Source organism: Panthera uncia, chromosome B4 (assembly GCF_023721935.1).
Source record: "Panthera uncia isolate 11264 chromosome B4, Puncia_PCG_1.0, whole genome shotgun sequence".
Classification (NCBI taxonomy): domain Eukaryota; kingdom Metazoa; phylum Chordata; class Mammalia; order Carnivora; family Felidae; genus Panthera; species Panthera uncia.
Genome location: NC_064809.1, coordinates 36,997,373 through 37,011,473, shown reverse-complemented (window position 1 = coordinate 37,011,473; position 14,101 = coordinate 36,997,373). Strand labels below are relative to the sequence as shown.

At 37.6% G+C, this 14,101-nt stretch overlaps 1 protein-coding gene across 2 annotated transcripts in view; it reads left to right on the top strand.

Moving 5' to 3' along the window:
* The first annotated feature begins 6,891 nt into the window (after positions 1-6,891).
* The window catches only part of LOC125918716 (maestro heat-like repeat-containing protein family member 1), a 93,419-nt gene continuing 86,209 nt past the window's right edge, over positions 6,892-14,101 (top strand). For both annotated transcript variants that reach the window (XM_049624871.1, XM_049624872.1), the window contains exon 1: positions 6,892-7,890. The gene's annotated coding sequence lies outside the window, so the exon portion shown is untranslated. The remainder of the gene's footprint in view (positions 7,891-14,101) is intronic.

Sequence of the window (14,101 nt, the reverse complement as noted above, 5' to 3'; positions counted from 1 at the left end):
CCGTTCCAGCCTTAGTTTCCAACTCTACCTAGACACTTAAATCCTCCCGCCAATCTTGACTACTCACCACTTCCCACTTTGGTGACTGAATCATTTTGGGACCATTTATCACATTCAGCTTTCTATTCTTGGTTGTTTGGGTTCTTGTCTCATGGGCTCTATCAGTTTTTAAACTATGTGAGGGCGAGTACCACATCTCTGTTTGTTTATTTATTTTTCCAGTGCTCATCAGTGATAATTTTTTCATAAATACCCTTTATCAGAAAGCTTTTTCTTTTCTTAATTTACTGAGAGTTTTTTTTATTTTCTATTTTTTTATTTTAATTTTTTAAAAAATTTACATCCAAATTAGCATATGGTGCAACAATGATTTCAGGAGTAGATTCCTTAGTGCCCCTTACCCATTTAGCCCATCCCCCCTCTCACAACCCCTCCCGTAACCCTCAGTTTGTTCTCCATGAGTCTCTTCTATTCTGTCCCCCTCCCTGTTTTTACATTATTTTTGTTTCCCTTCCCTTATGGTAATCTGTTTTGTGTCTTAAAGTCCTCATATGAGTGAAGTCATATGATTTTTGTCTTTCTCTGACTAATTTCACTTAGCACAATACCCTCTAGTTCCATCCAGATAGTTGCAAATGGCAAGATTTCATTCTTTTTGATTGCTGAGTAATACTCCATTGTGTGTGTGTGTGTGTGTGTGTGTGTGTGTGTGTGTGTGTATACACATACCACATCTTCTTTATCCATTCATCCATCGATGAACATTTGGGCTCTTTCCATACTTTGGCTATTTTTGATAGTGCTGCTATAAACATGGGGATGTATGTGTCCCTTGGAAACAGCACACCTGTATCCCTTGGATAAATGCCTAGTAGTGCAATTGCTGGGTCACAGGGTGGTTCTATTTTTAGTTTTTTGAGGAACCTCCATACTGTTTTCCAGAGTGGCTGCACCAGCTTGCATTCCCATCTCTGTTCATTTTTATGTGCCCAGTAGAGCTGCCTTTTAGGAGAGAGTTAGGTTGTGTATTTGTTACAGTTACTTAGCACTGTTTCTTGAATGCATTTGGCACTCAAAAGTATTCATCTAGTGTTCAACCAAAGGGCTACTGTGTTTTTTTTAAAGTAATCTCTCTGCCAAACATGGGGCTCAAACTCACCACCCCTAGATCAAGAGTCGCATGCTCTATTGACTGAACCAGCCAGGAGCCCTAAGGGTCTACTGTATTAGTATTTATTAGTATCTACTGTATTAGTATTTATTTGTATCCTTACACCTAATACTGGACACATAATAAATTAATGAAAATAATGACTAAATGAATGATTGCAAGTATTTCTGCAAGGTGAGAGGAAAGCAATAATTTATTAGTAGTGATAGGGAGGCATTTGGGATTGTTGCCTCTGCTGTTGTAGGGTAGGTTTGGGACTCTGAAGGTTGGCATTTCCTAATTCTAAATTTGAAACTTCAGTAAATTACTACTAGGTGGATAAAGTCATATGAACCATGGGTCTTTGTCTAAGTAATGTACTTTTAGGTGTGATTAATTAATTGAAAGGAATATAAAAGTGAAAAACAATGTTTAGAGGTTATCTTCAGCCATGGTGATAAGCCCTCTAGATAATTACTTATTACTACAAAGTCATGAAGTAGATTTTTAGAAAAACTTTCTATTGTGGAAAATTCTAATCATACAGAAGTCAAGAAAATAGTGTAGTCAGCCTTCCTGTACCCATCACTAAATGTACTGTTTATTAGCTCATAGCCATTCTTGTTTCACATATACTCCCACCCATTTCTTCCCCTCGCTTATTATTTTAAAGCAAATCCCAGACATTATATAATTTCATCCATAAATATTCAGTATGTATCTGTAAAAGATAAGGTCTCTTTAAAAAAACATAAGCACAATACCATTGTCACACCAATCATCCCACACAATTATTCTTCAATATCATCAAATATTCTGCTATCTCCAAATTTACAGTTTCATATATCTTTTTTACAATGTGTTTGTTTGAACCTGGATCCAAATAAAGTCCCACTTCATGATTGTTTGATTTGTCTCTTAGCTTTTTTGAACTTTGATTTCCCCTTTCATCTCTTTTTTTCTCCCTTGTGATTTATTTGTTGAAGAAAAAGGACTGTTTTTCCCATATTTTGGATTTTGCTAATTATAGCCTCATGATGTTGTTTTACATGTCCCTCTGTTCTTTGTATTTACTATAAATTAGTTTGTTCTGGTGGCTTGATCAGACTCTGGTTAGAGATGTGGGGGGCAACAGAGATAATCATATCTGGATGTCTTTTTTTTTTTTTTTTTTTTTTTTTAGTATGTTAGCAGCTATTGATCAATTATGAATTGAAAAATGTTGGCATAGGGTGCCTGGGCAGCTCAGTCGGTTAAACATCCAACTTCAGCTCAGGTCATGATTGTGAGTTCCAGCCCCGTGTCAGGCTCTGTGCTGACAGCTCAGAGCCTGGAACCTGCTTTGTATTCTGTGTCTCCCTTTCTCTCTGCCCCTCCCGCACTCACACTCTGTCTCTCTCTCTCTCCCTCTCTCAAAAAATAAATAAACATTAAAAAAGTTTTTTTAAATGTTGACATTATTATATCATTGCTTCTCCCTTTATTAGTTGGTATACTTCTGGAAAGAGATACTGCTCTTTATAAACTGTTTTTGCTACCCAGTGCTACAATTTATATAGAAAAGCCTGAATAATTGCTTGATTTTTATTACCATTTTTCAAAATAATTTTTTTTATTATGCCCTTCAAAGGTGGCCACTTTTTTCCCCCTTTAAGAATCATTATGAACTCAGGAATTTAAATGCGTTTGATGTATTTTAATACATTGCAATTATTAACTTTGTTAATATGCAAAATGTCTCATCTTTGGTCAGAAGGAGTTATTTTTATTTTGTTCTTGATTTCTAGTGACTAATGATGTTGAGTGCTTTTTTTTACGTGCTTATTGGTCACTAATATATCTTCTTTGGAGAAACATGTATTCAGATCCTTTGCCCATTTTTAAATTGAGTTATATGTATTTATTATTGAGTTGTAAGAGTTCTTCAGGATACAAGTCACATATATCTATATGATTTGTAAATGTGTTCTCCCATTCTATGGATCATCTTTTCACTTTCTTAATGTGTCTTTTGAAGTGCCAAAGTTTTTAATTTGTCATTTTGTTTTCTCCTTGTGCTTTTGCTTTTTGCCTAATACAAGACCACAGAAATTGACTCCTATGTTTTCTCCTAAGTTTTTGTTCTAACATTTAGGTTAGATGTGACCTATTTGAGCTAGTTTTTGTGTATGGTGTGAGGTAGGGGCCCAAATTATTTTTCCTCTGAGGTTATCCAATTGTCCCAGCACCATTTGTTGAAAAGATGATTTCTTTCCCATTGAATTTTGGTACTTTTGTAGAAAATCACTTGACTATAAATGTAAGAGTTTATTTCTGGACTTTCAGTCCATTTCCATTAACCTGTATGTCTATATTTATGCCAGTACTACACTGTCTTGATTATCTTTGTAGTAAGTTTTGAAATCAAGAAGTATAAGTCTTCCAACCCTTCTTATTTATTTATTTATTTATTTATTTATTTAAATGTTTATTTATTTATTTTGTGAGAGTGAGCATGAGCAGGGGGAGGGGCAAAAAGAGAGGACAGAGAGAATCCCACGCAGGCTTTGTGCTGTTAGTGCAGAGCCCAATGTGGGGTTACCATGAACTGTGAGATCATGACCTAAGCCAAAATCAAAAGTTGGATACTAACCAACTGAGCCACCCAGGCGCCCCAACCTTTCTTTTTAGGATTGTTTTGGGATTCGTTGCATTTCTATATGAACTTTATGATTAGCTTGCCAGTTTTCACAAAAAAGACAGCAGGGATTTTGATAGAGATTATGTTGAATTTGTAGACAATTAGGGGAGAATATTCATCTCAATTATGTTTAGTCTTCTGATCCATGAACATGGGATGTCTTTCTATTTGTTTAAGTCTTCTTTAATTTCTTTCAGCAATGTTTTATAATTTTCATTGTACAAGTCTTACACTTCTTTTGTTCAGTTTATTCCTAAGTATTTTATTCTTTTTTATCTTATTGTGAATGGATTAATTTTCTTAATTTCATTTTCAGATTGTCCATTGCTACTGTATAGAAATACAGTTGGTTTTTGTATATTGATTTTGTGAACTTGCCAAACTGGCTTATTAATTCTAGCTTTTTTTTTTTTTTTAGTGGATTTCCTAGGATTTTCAATATACAAGATCATGTCATTTGTGGGTAAGACTGTTTTACTTCTTCCTTTCCATTTACCCTATTCAAGTCTGAACCTGGAGTGCTTCTCCTTGGCCCCTCCTCTCACCTTTCCTTTTTATTTTTTTTTAAGTTTACTTATTTATTTTGCATGCATGTGCAAAATAAGTTTATTTATTTTCCATGCCTGTGCATGCACAGGCAGGGGAGGCACAGAGAGAGAGAGAGAGAGAGAGAGAGGGAGAGAGGGAGGGGGAGAGAGAGAGAATCCCAAGCAGGCTCCATGCTGTCAATGCAGAGCCTGACACAAGGCTCGATCTCATGAACCTTGAGATCATGATCTGAGCCAAAATTAAGAGTGGGGACACTTAACCAACCGAGCCACCCAGGTGCTCCTTCCTCTTGCCTTTTCTTTCTGTCTCTTTTTTTAAAAATAAAAAAATGTTTATTTATTTTTGAGAGAGATAAAGAGTGCGAATGGGGGAGAGGCAGAGAGAGAGGGAGACACAGAATCCAAAGCAGGCTCCAGGCTCTGAGTTGTCAGCACAGAGCCCAACATGGGGCTTGAACCCACGGACTGTGAGATCATGACTTGAGCCGAATTCAGAAACTCAACCAACTGAACCAGCCAGGCACCCCTCCTGTTGCCTTTTTTTTTTTTTTTAAATTTTTTTTTTTTTACGTTTTTATTTATTTTTGAGATAAGGAGAGACAGAGCATGAACAGGGGAGGGTCAGAGAGAGGGAGACACAGAATCTGAAACAGGCTCCAGGCTCTGAGCTGTCAGCACAGAGCCCGATGTGGGGCTCAAACTCACAGACCGTGAGATCATGACCTGAGCCGAAGTCAGCCGCCCAACCGACTGAGCCACCCAGGCGCCACTCCTGTTGCCTTTTCTAATCAACTGCCTAGTTCTGCCTATTTTAACCTCCAAAGTATCTTTGTAATCTGTTCTTTTCTCTTCATCTCCACTGCTACTACCTTAGATCAAGTGACTATTATTTCTCACTCCTCCTCAAATCCACCTTCCACATTACCCAAAGGGTGATTTCTCTAAATCACAGATCCTCTGATATGTGAACCCTTCAAAGATTCCCCATTGCCATAGCATGGCAAAGTTTTTCCTCCTCAGTTTCATTTTGTACACTTCCACCAAATATTGAACTCATTAATGCACTTTAAGATATCAATTTTAACAGCTACATGACACTTACATCATTTGGAGATATTGTACATTTTTGATGGGTTCTGTGTGTACTTCCCTTTACCTATCATGTTGTCTCATGCCTCAGGGCTTTTTGTGTATCTTGTTCCTTCTCCCTCCATATTATCCCCTCTACTCTGTTTCATCCTGAGAAACCACACTCACCAGCCCATTCTTTCTGAAAGCTTCTCTAACTCTTACAGAATTAATTATGTGCTCATCTCTATTTTTTTCAGAACATTGTACATGCCTATAATATTGCACGTATTGTCCGATAATTGTCATGTGTTCTTTACTAAGTTCTTTGAGGTCAGCAATCATGTTAGATTTATCTTGAGGGGCGCCTGGGTGGCTCAGTCGGTTAAGCATCCGACTTCAGCTCAGGTCACGATCTCGCGGTCCGTGAGTTCGAGCCCCGCGTCGGGCTCTGGGCTGATGGCTCAGAGCCTGGAGCCTGCTTCTGATTCTGTGTCTCCCTCTCTCTCTGCCCCTCCCCTGTTCATGCTCTGTCTCTCTCTGTCCCAAAAATAAATAAACGTTAAAAAAATAAAAAAAAAAAAAGAAAAAAAAGATTTATCTTGAATACCCTCACAATACCTATCATATAGACAATGCCAAAAATTTTTTGTTGAGCTCACTTGAATTAGGCTTTTTCTATAAACCTTGCTTTTAATAGACCATTTTCTAAATTGTCAAACTGTTTACATTTTCAAAAGAACATACTTAAAAATAACATTTTTTTAAAAATTTTTTTTCAACGTTTTTTATTTATTTTTGGGACAGAGAGAGACAGAGCATGAACGGGGGAGGGGCAGAGAGAGAGGGAGACACAGAATCGGAAACAGGCTCCAGGCTCCGAGCCATCAGCCCAGAGCCTGACGCGGGGCTCGAACTCACGGACCGCGAGATCGTGACCTGGCTGAAGTCGGACGCTTAACCGACTGCGCCATCCAGGCGCCCCAAAAATAACATTTTTTTAGATGAGAAAAGTAACATATGTTTATTTAAACTGAATGGTACTTATAGAAAAGTCCTTAGAAGAAAATAAAAATTCTTTGTAAATCTACCATCTGGATATGTTACCATTTTGATGTAAGCTCTTCCACTTTTTTCTGTGGACTCATATGTGTTTGTGTATATATGTGTGTGTGTGTGTGCATAATATATGTGTGTGTTTTTAATTTTTTATTTTGAGAGAGTGCAAGCAGGGGAGGGGCAGAGAGAGAGGGGGACAGAGGATCCAAAGCAGGCTCTGTGCTGACAGCAGAGAGGCCGATGTGGGGCTTGAATTCACAAACCCATGAGATCATGACCTGAGCTGAAATCAGACGCCCAACCAAGCCACTCAGGTGCCCCTACATGTGTGTTTATATAATGTACACAAATACGTATATATTCATATATACTACACATATGCATATATGTATACACATATGTGTGTGTGTAATATATATGAATATATATGTATATATATAAAACAGTATGATACATACTTTTTGTAGCCTGTCTTTTTTAACTTAATGTAATATTAATGTTTTATCATGTCACTAAATATTATTTTACAAAATTATTATTACTTTTTAAAGATTTTATTTTATTTTAAGTAATCTTTACACCCAATGTGGGACTTGAACTCACAATTCTGAGATCAAGAGTTGCATGCTCCACCAATTAAGCCAGCCAGGGGCTCCTACAAAAATTTTTGAAAATATTTTTTAAATTATTAAAACAATTTTTTGTTAATATTTATTTACTTTTGAGAGAAAAACAGAGTGTGAGCAGGGGAAGGGCAGAGAGAGAGGGTGACACAGAATCTGAAATAGGCTCTAGGTTCTGAGCTGTCCACACAGAGCCCAATGCAGGGCTCAAACTCATGAACTGTGAGATCATGACCTGAGCCAATGTCAGATGCTCAACTTACTGAGCCATCCAGGTGCCCCCCAAATTATTTTTAATTACTGTACATATATGTATGTACTGTGATGTAAATATCTATGTATTGTTGAGTGTCAAGAAAATTTTGAAATTTTACTTATAGACGAATAATGCCATGGTAAATATTTTTGTATATAAACCCTGTGCACACCTTTGGTTCAACAAAACGAGTTTATTGAATAGTTACTATGCAGCAGGTATTGTAAAGAAGTTATAATAAAGCCATTTCTCTCCAGGAGTCATAATTGGGGGAGGGGAAGCTCTATTCTACCTTCGGTTCTTTAGAATAGGAGCTGGTGGGTTAGTTCCAGGGTACACATTCCAGGTTTGGTTGCTAAGGTGTAATTGTTTCTCAATAATTGGGTAGTATTCCCAGGAGACACTTCTATGCCATCTCAACTGCTTCCTCATAGTGCTGTTGTCCATCTGGTGTGGGCAAGAAGGAGAGAAACAGGGACTGGAGCAGGGTCAGGCCTAGAGAGAAGGTGAGTCTGAACATGAGAAATGAACTAGACAGGGGTGGGAAAGGAATGGATTCAAGGGACTTTTTTTTAAAGTTTATTTATTTATTTTGAGAGAGAGAAAATAAGCAGGGGAGGGCAGAGAGAGAGAGAAAGAGAGAGAATCCCAAGCAGACTCCATGATGACAGTGCAGGGCTCGAACCCATAAACCATGAGATCATGACCTGAGCTGAAACCAAGAGTTGGCCACTTAACTGACTGAGCCACCCAGGTGCCCCATTCAGGGGACATTTAATAAGTAAAATTCTCTTTCCTGGCAGGGCTGTGGATGGTGTGGGAGAGAAGTCAAAGATGACTGAGACTTAAGCTCTGCCCAGAGATAGGGATTAATTTTGGGATGGAGAGAAGATAATATGTTCAATGTTGGATGTGCTGAGTTTTAAATACTACAAGAAATGAAGAAGTCTAAAATATAGAAATAACTATTTGCAACTTAAGGCCTAGGGAGACAGATTTTGTTACTCTGAAATTACTCTATATTTTTCTAACGAAGTTTAAAATTCACCAATTCTCTATTTTTCTTCTAAAGAAGATAAGGATCTTAAGCTCCTTAATTAGCCTGCAACCTCACCCTTCTCATCTTTTGTGCTGTGTTGTCTAATGTTTTCATTCCATCATGGTTTTAACTCCCTCAAATTAGTGGTTATTATTATATTTCATAGTCAATACTTATTTAAACTTACCAACCTTTCAGTCTCCTAACAGAAAATAAATTACACACTCAAATTAGGATAATTCAAGGACAGTTTAACAAATAAATTAAAGCAACTATTTCTAATGAGTATGTGTGAATAGAGATTAAGAAACCCACAAGATATTAGGGTACCTGTGTGGCTCAGTCAGTGGAGCATCTGACTCTTGATTTTGGCTCAGGTCATGATCTCAAGGTAGTGGAATTGAGCCCTGTGTTGGGCTCCACACTGAGCGTGGAGCCTGCTTAAAATTCTTTCTCTTTCTCTCTGCCCCTTCCCCCTGCTTGTACTCTTCCCTCTCTTAAAAAAAAAAGAAAAGAAAAGAAAGAAAGAAACCCACAAGAGATAGTATAATATGCTGGAGCTGATAGCAACCAGAGTTTTATCACCCCTAGACCTGAAGGGATCTGGGGAGGGAGCCATCATGAAAAGCTGAAAGGAGAGTAATACATATAGGGCTATCATGAGAGAAATAGTGACCTCAAGGTATACACCCAGCCAAAGACCACCATGATAGGAGGAAACAAAAATATATACTCTGATCTGACATCTTTTCTTTCTGCAGTGTACTATTAGGGCTCCCCATTGGCAAAACCCAGTTCCAAGCCAGAGGACAAGGGAGTTTATTTGATGTAGCCTCCAAAGCATTTAGCAGAGTGTAGAAGAGTGTAGGCAAGATCTGGAGAGCCAACAGAAGATATTCAGGATACAAAGTGTTTTACTAATTCTTAGTACATAACTAATACATTTCTTGAATCTTCCTCCTCCTTTCCAGGTTTATTTTATTCCTTGCTGAAATAAGGAAATATACTAGTATTTCTTTCATTGGGGGCTTACAAATAAAAAATTTCTTAGCCTATCTGGAAATGTCTTCATTTAGCTTTCATTCTTGCATGATATAGCTGAGTATAAATTTCTAAATTGATAGTTATTTTACCTTATTTATTCATTCATTCATTCATTCATTCATTCATTTATTTGAGAGAGAGAGAGAGAGTGTGTGTGTGTGTGTGAGTGAGCAGGGGTGGGGCAGAGGAAGAGAGAGAAAGAGAGAGAGAGAGAGAATCTCATGGGGCTCAATCTCATGACCCTGATATCATGACCTGAGTTGAAATCAAGAGTTGGATGCTTAACTGATTGAGCCACCCAGGTGCCCCATGGTTATTTTCCTTCAAAACTTGGAAGCTATTATTGTGCTGTCTTCTCTGTTGTTGCTCATGAGAAGTCTGTCTGGTAGTCTTTCCTTTGTAGTTAATCTTTTTTCTCTGAAGCATTTAGTATTCTTTTGCTTTCTGTGGTCTTTTATTTTATTCCAGTGTATCTAGATATGGATCGATTTTCTTTATCCTGTGAAAGACTTGGTGTTCTTTTTCAATCTGAGGATTCATATTTCCTTTAATTCTGAAAGACCAGACATTTTCACTTCAACTATTAGCTCTTGCCTGTTTATTCTTTTGGAATTCCCATTAAGTGTATATTGGAGTTTTTCATCCATCTCTCTAAACTTCTCTTTTATTTTCTTCTCTATATGTCTGTGCTATATTCTGGGTCACTTTTGCTACTCTTTCTTCCAATTCACTAACTCACTCTTTAGCAGTATCTTGTCTACTATGAAGCCTATCTACTGAGTTGTTTGATGTCTATGTTTTTCTTTCTGCATTATCTTTTAAAAATATAACTTCTTGTTTCTTTTATGTAAAATCCTGTATTCTTTTTATAAAGATTTTTTTATGTTTACACACTTTTTAAAGACAGAGAGAGAGCACAAGCAGGGGTGGGCCGGAGAGAGAGAGAGGGACACAATCTGAAACAGGCTCCAGGCTCTGAGCTGTCAGCACAGAGCCCGACACAGAGCTCGAACCCACGAACCGTGAGATCATGACCTGAGCTGAAGTTGGATGCTTAACCGACTGAGCCACCCAGGCGCCCCCTGTATTCTTCTTACAGTTCCTATTTTTTTATTAAAAAAATTTTTTTATGTTTATTTTTTGAGGGAGGGAGAGAGAGAGAGAGCGCGTGAGTGAGTGGGGGAGGGGCAGAGAGAGAGAGAGAGAGAGAGAGAGAGAGAGGGAGACACAGGATCTGAAGCAGGCTCCAGCCTCTGAGCTGTCAGCACAGAGCCCGACATGGGGCTCGAACCCATGACCAAGAGATCATGACCTGAGCTGAAGTCAGATGCTTATCCGACTGAGCCACCCAGGATCCCTTACAGTTCCTGTTTCTTAATTTAAAAACTATTGTGTTGGGGCACCTGGGTGGCCCAGTTGGTTAAGCATCCAACTTCAGCTCAGGTTCCTTCAGGAGATCCAGCTTCAGATCTCCAGGTTCCTGAGTTCGAGCTCTGTGTGGGGCTCTGTGCTGACAGCTCAGAGCTTGGAACTTACTTCTGATTCTGTGTCTCCCTCTTTCTCTGCCGCTCCCCTGCTCATGCTCTGTCTCTCTCTCAAAGATAAATAAACATTTTTTAAAAAACCCTATTTTGGGGGCGCCTGGGTGGCGCAGTCGGTTAAGCGTCCGACTTCAGCCAGGTCACGATCTCGCGGTCCGTGAGTTCGAGCCCCGCGTCAGGCTCTGGGCTGATGGCTCAGAGCCTGGAGCCTGTTTCCGATTCTGTGTCTCCCTCTCTCTCTCTGCCCCTCCCCCGTTCATGCTCTGTCTCTCTCTGTCCCAAAAATAAATAAAAAACGATGAAAACAAAACAAAACAAAAAAAAAACCCTATTTTGTTAAATAAACACACAGAAAGGTGCATGAAATGAGTAAGTAGACGTCAATGATTTACCACAAATCAAATATCTGTGTCACCACCATCCAGATCTCTCTATTGTGATCCTTCCTAGTCATTACTCCCTTCCAAGATAATCATTAATTTAAAACATTTTATTATTGAATTATAGTTGACACACAATGTTATATTAATCTCAGGTGTACAACAGAATGATTTGACGACTCAATATATTGTGCAATGCTCATTACAATAAGTGTAGTTACCTTCTGTCACCATACAGCATTATTACAACATTATTGATTATATCCCTATGCTGTCTTTTCATTTCTGTGACTTATTTATCTTATAACTGGAAATTTGGACCTCTTAATCCCCTTCACCTACTTCACCCATCCTTCCCCTGCACCCTTTCCCTCTGGCAACCACCAGTTTGCTGTCTGTATTTATGAGTCTGTTTCTGTTTGTTCATTTGTTTTGGTTTTTAGATTCCACATAGAAGTGAAATGGTTATTTTTTTAAATAAAAATCACATTCTTGCTTTTCTTTAAAGTTTTACTACCTAAATTTGCATCCTGAAACACAGTAGTTTATATTTGTCTGTTTTTGAGTTTTTTATAAATACAATAATGAAGTATGTATTATTTTGTCTCTGGCATCTTTCACTTATTTTGTATTTGTTAGATTTACCCATATTGTTGCAGGAGATTGTGGTTTGTTTATTTGCATTGTTATATAGCATTCTATTATATTAATTTGTGTGAATATATCACACTTTATCCATTAGGATGATATTGGACATATGAGTTGCAGTTGGGGGCTATTATGGATAATGGCGCTATGTTGCTATGCACATTATCTGTTGCTATTAGTAAGCATGCATTCCACTAGCTGTGTACCCAGGAAAGGATCATGGAGTATGCGTATTTTAAGCTTTAGAAGGTAATAACAAATTGTTTTCCAAAGTGGCTGTATTATTTTACATCCCACTAGTAGTATGTGAAAATCCCCATTGTTCCAATCCTTGCTACACTAGTTATTGTAAACCTTTAAATTTAAGCCATTCTGGTGGGTGTGTTGCAATATACTTTTGTGGTTTTAACTTCTACTTCCCCAATTCCTAGTTAGGCTGAGCCGAACCTTTACATGTGTTTATGGACCATTTGGATATCCTCTTTTATAAATTCCGCTTAAGTCTCTTACCTATTTTTTTATTTGTGTTTTTCTCTGATTTGCAGGAGATTGTTATATATTTTGGATATGGTTACTATGTTGATCTTATGGATGATATGTATCTTTTTTCACTCTGAGCTTTACCATTTTTACTCACCTAATGGTGTCTTTTGATGACTGGTGAATTTTAATTTCTCTCTTACATTTTATTTTAATAAAATACCAAACCTATAGAAAAGTTGAAAGAATAATGTAATGAACACTTATTGTTCTTCAACCTACATTCACCAATTTGCTAAAATATTTTGCCATCTTTGTGCTCATCTCATATTGTCTCTGTCTCTGTCTCTCAATCCATACACAGACACACACACATAAAGATCTGAATCATTCCAAATTAATTTCACACTTATATTATAGACTTTAAGTATTACAGCATGTATCCCCTTAAAAAAAAAGGAGGGCGTGCCTGGGTGTCTCAGTCAGTTAAGCATCCAACTTCGGCTCAAGTCATAATCTCGCAGTCCGTGGGTTTGAGCCCTGCATTGGGCTCTGAACAGCTCAGAGCCTGAAGCCTGCTTCAGATTCTGTGTCTCCTGTTCTCTGCCCCTTCCCCACTCATGCTGACTCCCTCTTTCTCTCTCTCTCACAAAATAATAAGTAAACATTAAAAAAAAGGAAATTCTAATAACTTTATTATCTCAAGGAACTTAATATTGATACAATATTATTATTGTCATATAGCCTATGGTCAAATTTCCCCAAGTATCCTTGAAATTTTCTTTATAGCTAGAATTTCCTTTCTAGCTGTTTTTCTCCCCAGCTAAGATCCAATCAAAGATGATTATTGCAGGGACACCTGGGTGGCTCATTCAGTTAAGTGTCTAATTTTGGCTCAGGTCATGATCTCACTGTTTGTAAGTTCGAGCCCTCCTGTCGGACGGAGCCTGCTTCAGATTCCGTGTCTCCCTCTCTCTCTGCCCCTCCGCTGCTCACGCTGTGTGTGTCTTTGTCTCTCAAAAAGTGAATAAACATTAAAAAAAAAAAGATGATCATCGTATTCTCCTTTCACTTAAAATAGTCCACTCAACATTTTTGCCTTTACTTGTCTTGTAGAATGTCCCATAATCTGGATTTGACTAACTGTTTCCCATTTTAGATTCAGGTTAAACATAGTGATACTATGTTTATAGTACTACATGGCGATATGCATTCCCCATGGCATCATCAGGAACACATAACATCAGTTGTATTATTGATAATTTTAAGTTTGATCATTTGGTGTAGTGGTATCCATCAGATCTCTCTATTGTGAAAGTACTTTCTTCCTGTTATAATTAATACATGACATGTATGGTGATGCTTTGAGGCCTTGTCAATATTTTGTTCCTTGATATTTCTTGACTGCATCAATTATTTCATTTGTAGTTGTATTTCTATCATTCTCTCCCCCACTATAACTACCATGCATTTTTTAGCTCCAATTTGGGTCCATGGATTCCTTCCTTTTTCTTTTTTCTTAAATGGATTTTATTTAATTTATTAAAAAAAATTTTTTTTTAAAGTTTATTTATTTTTGAGACAG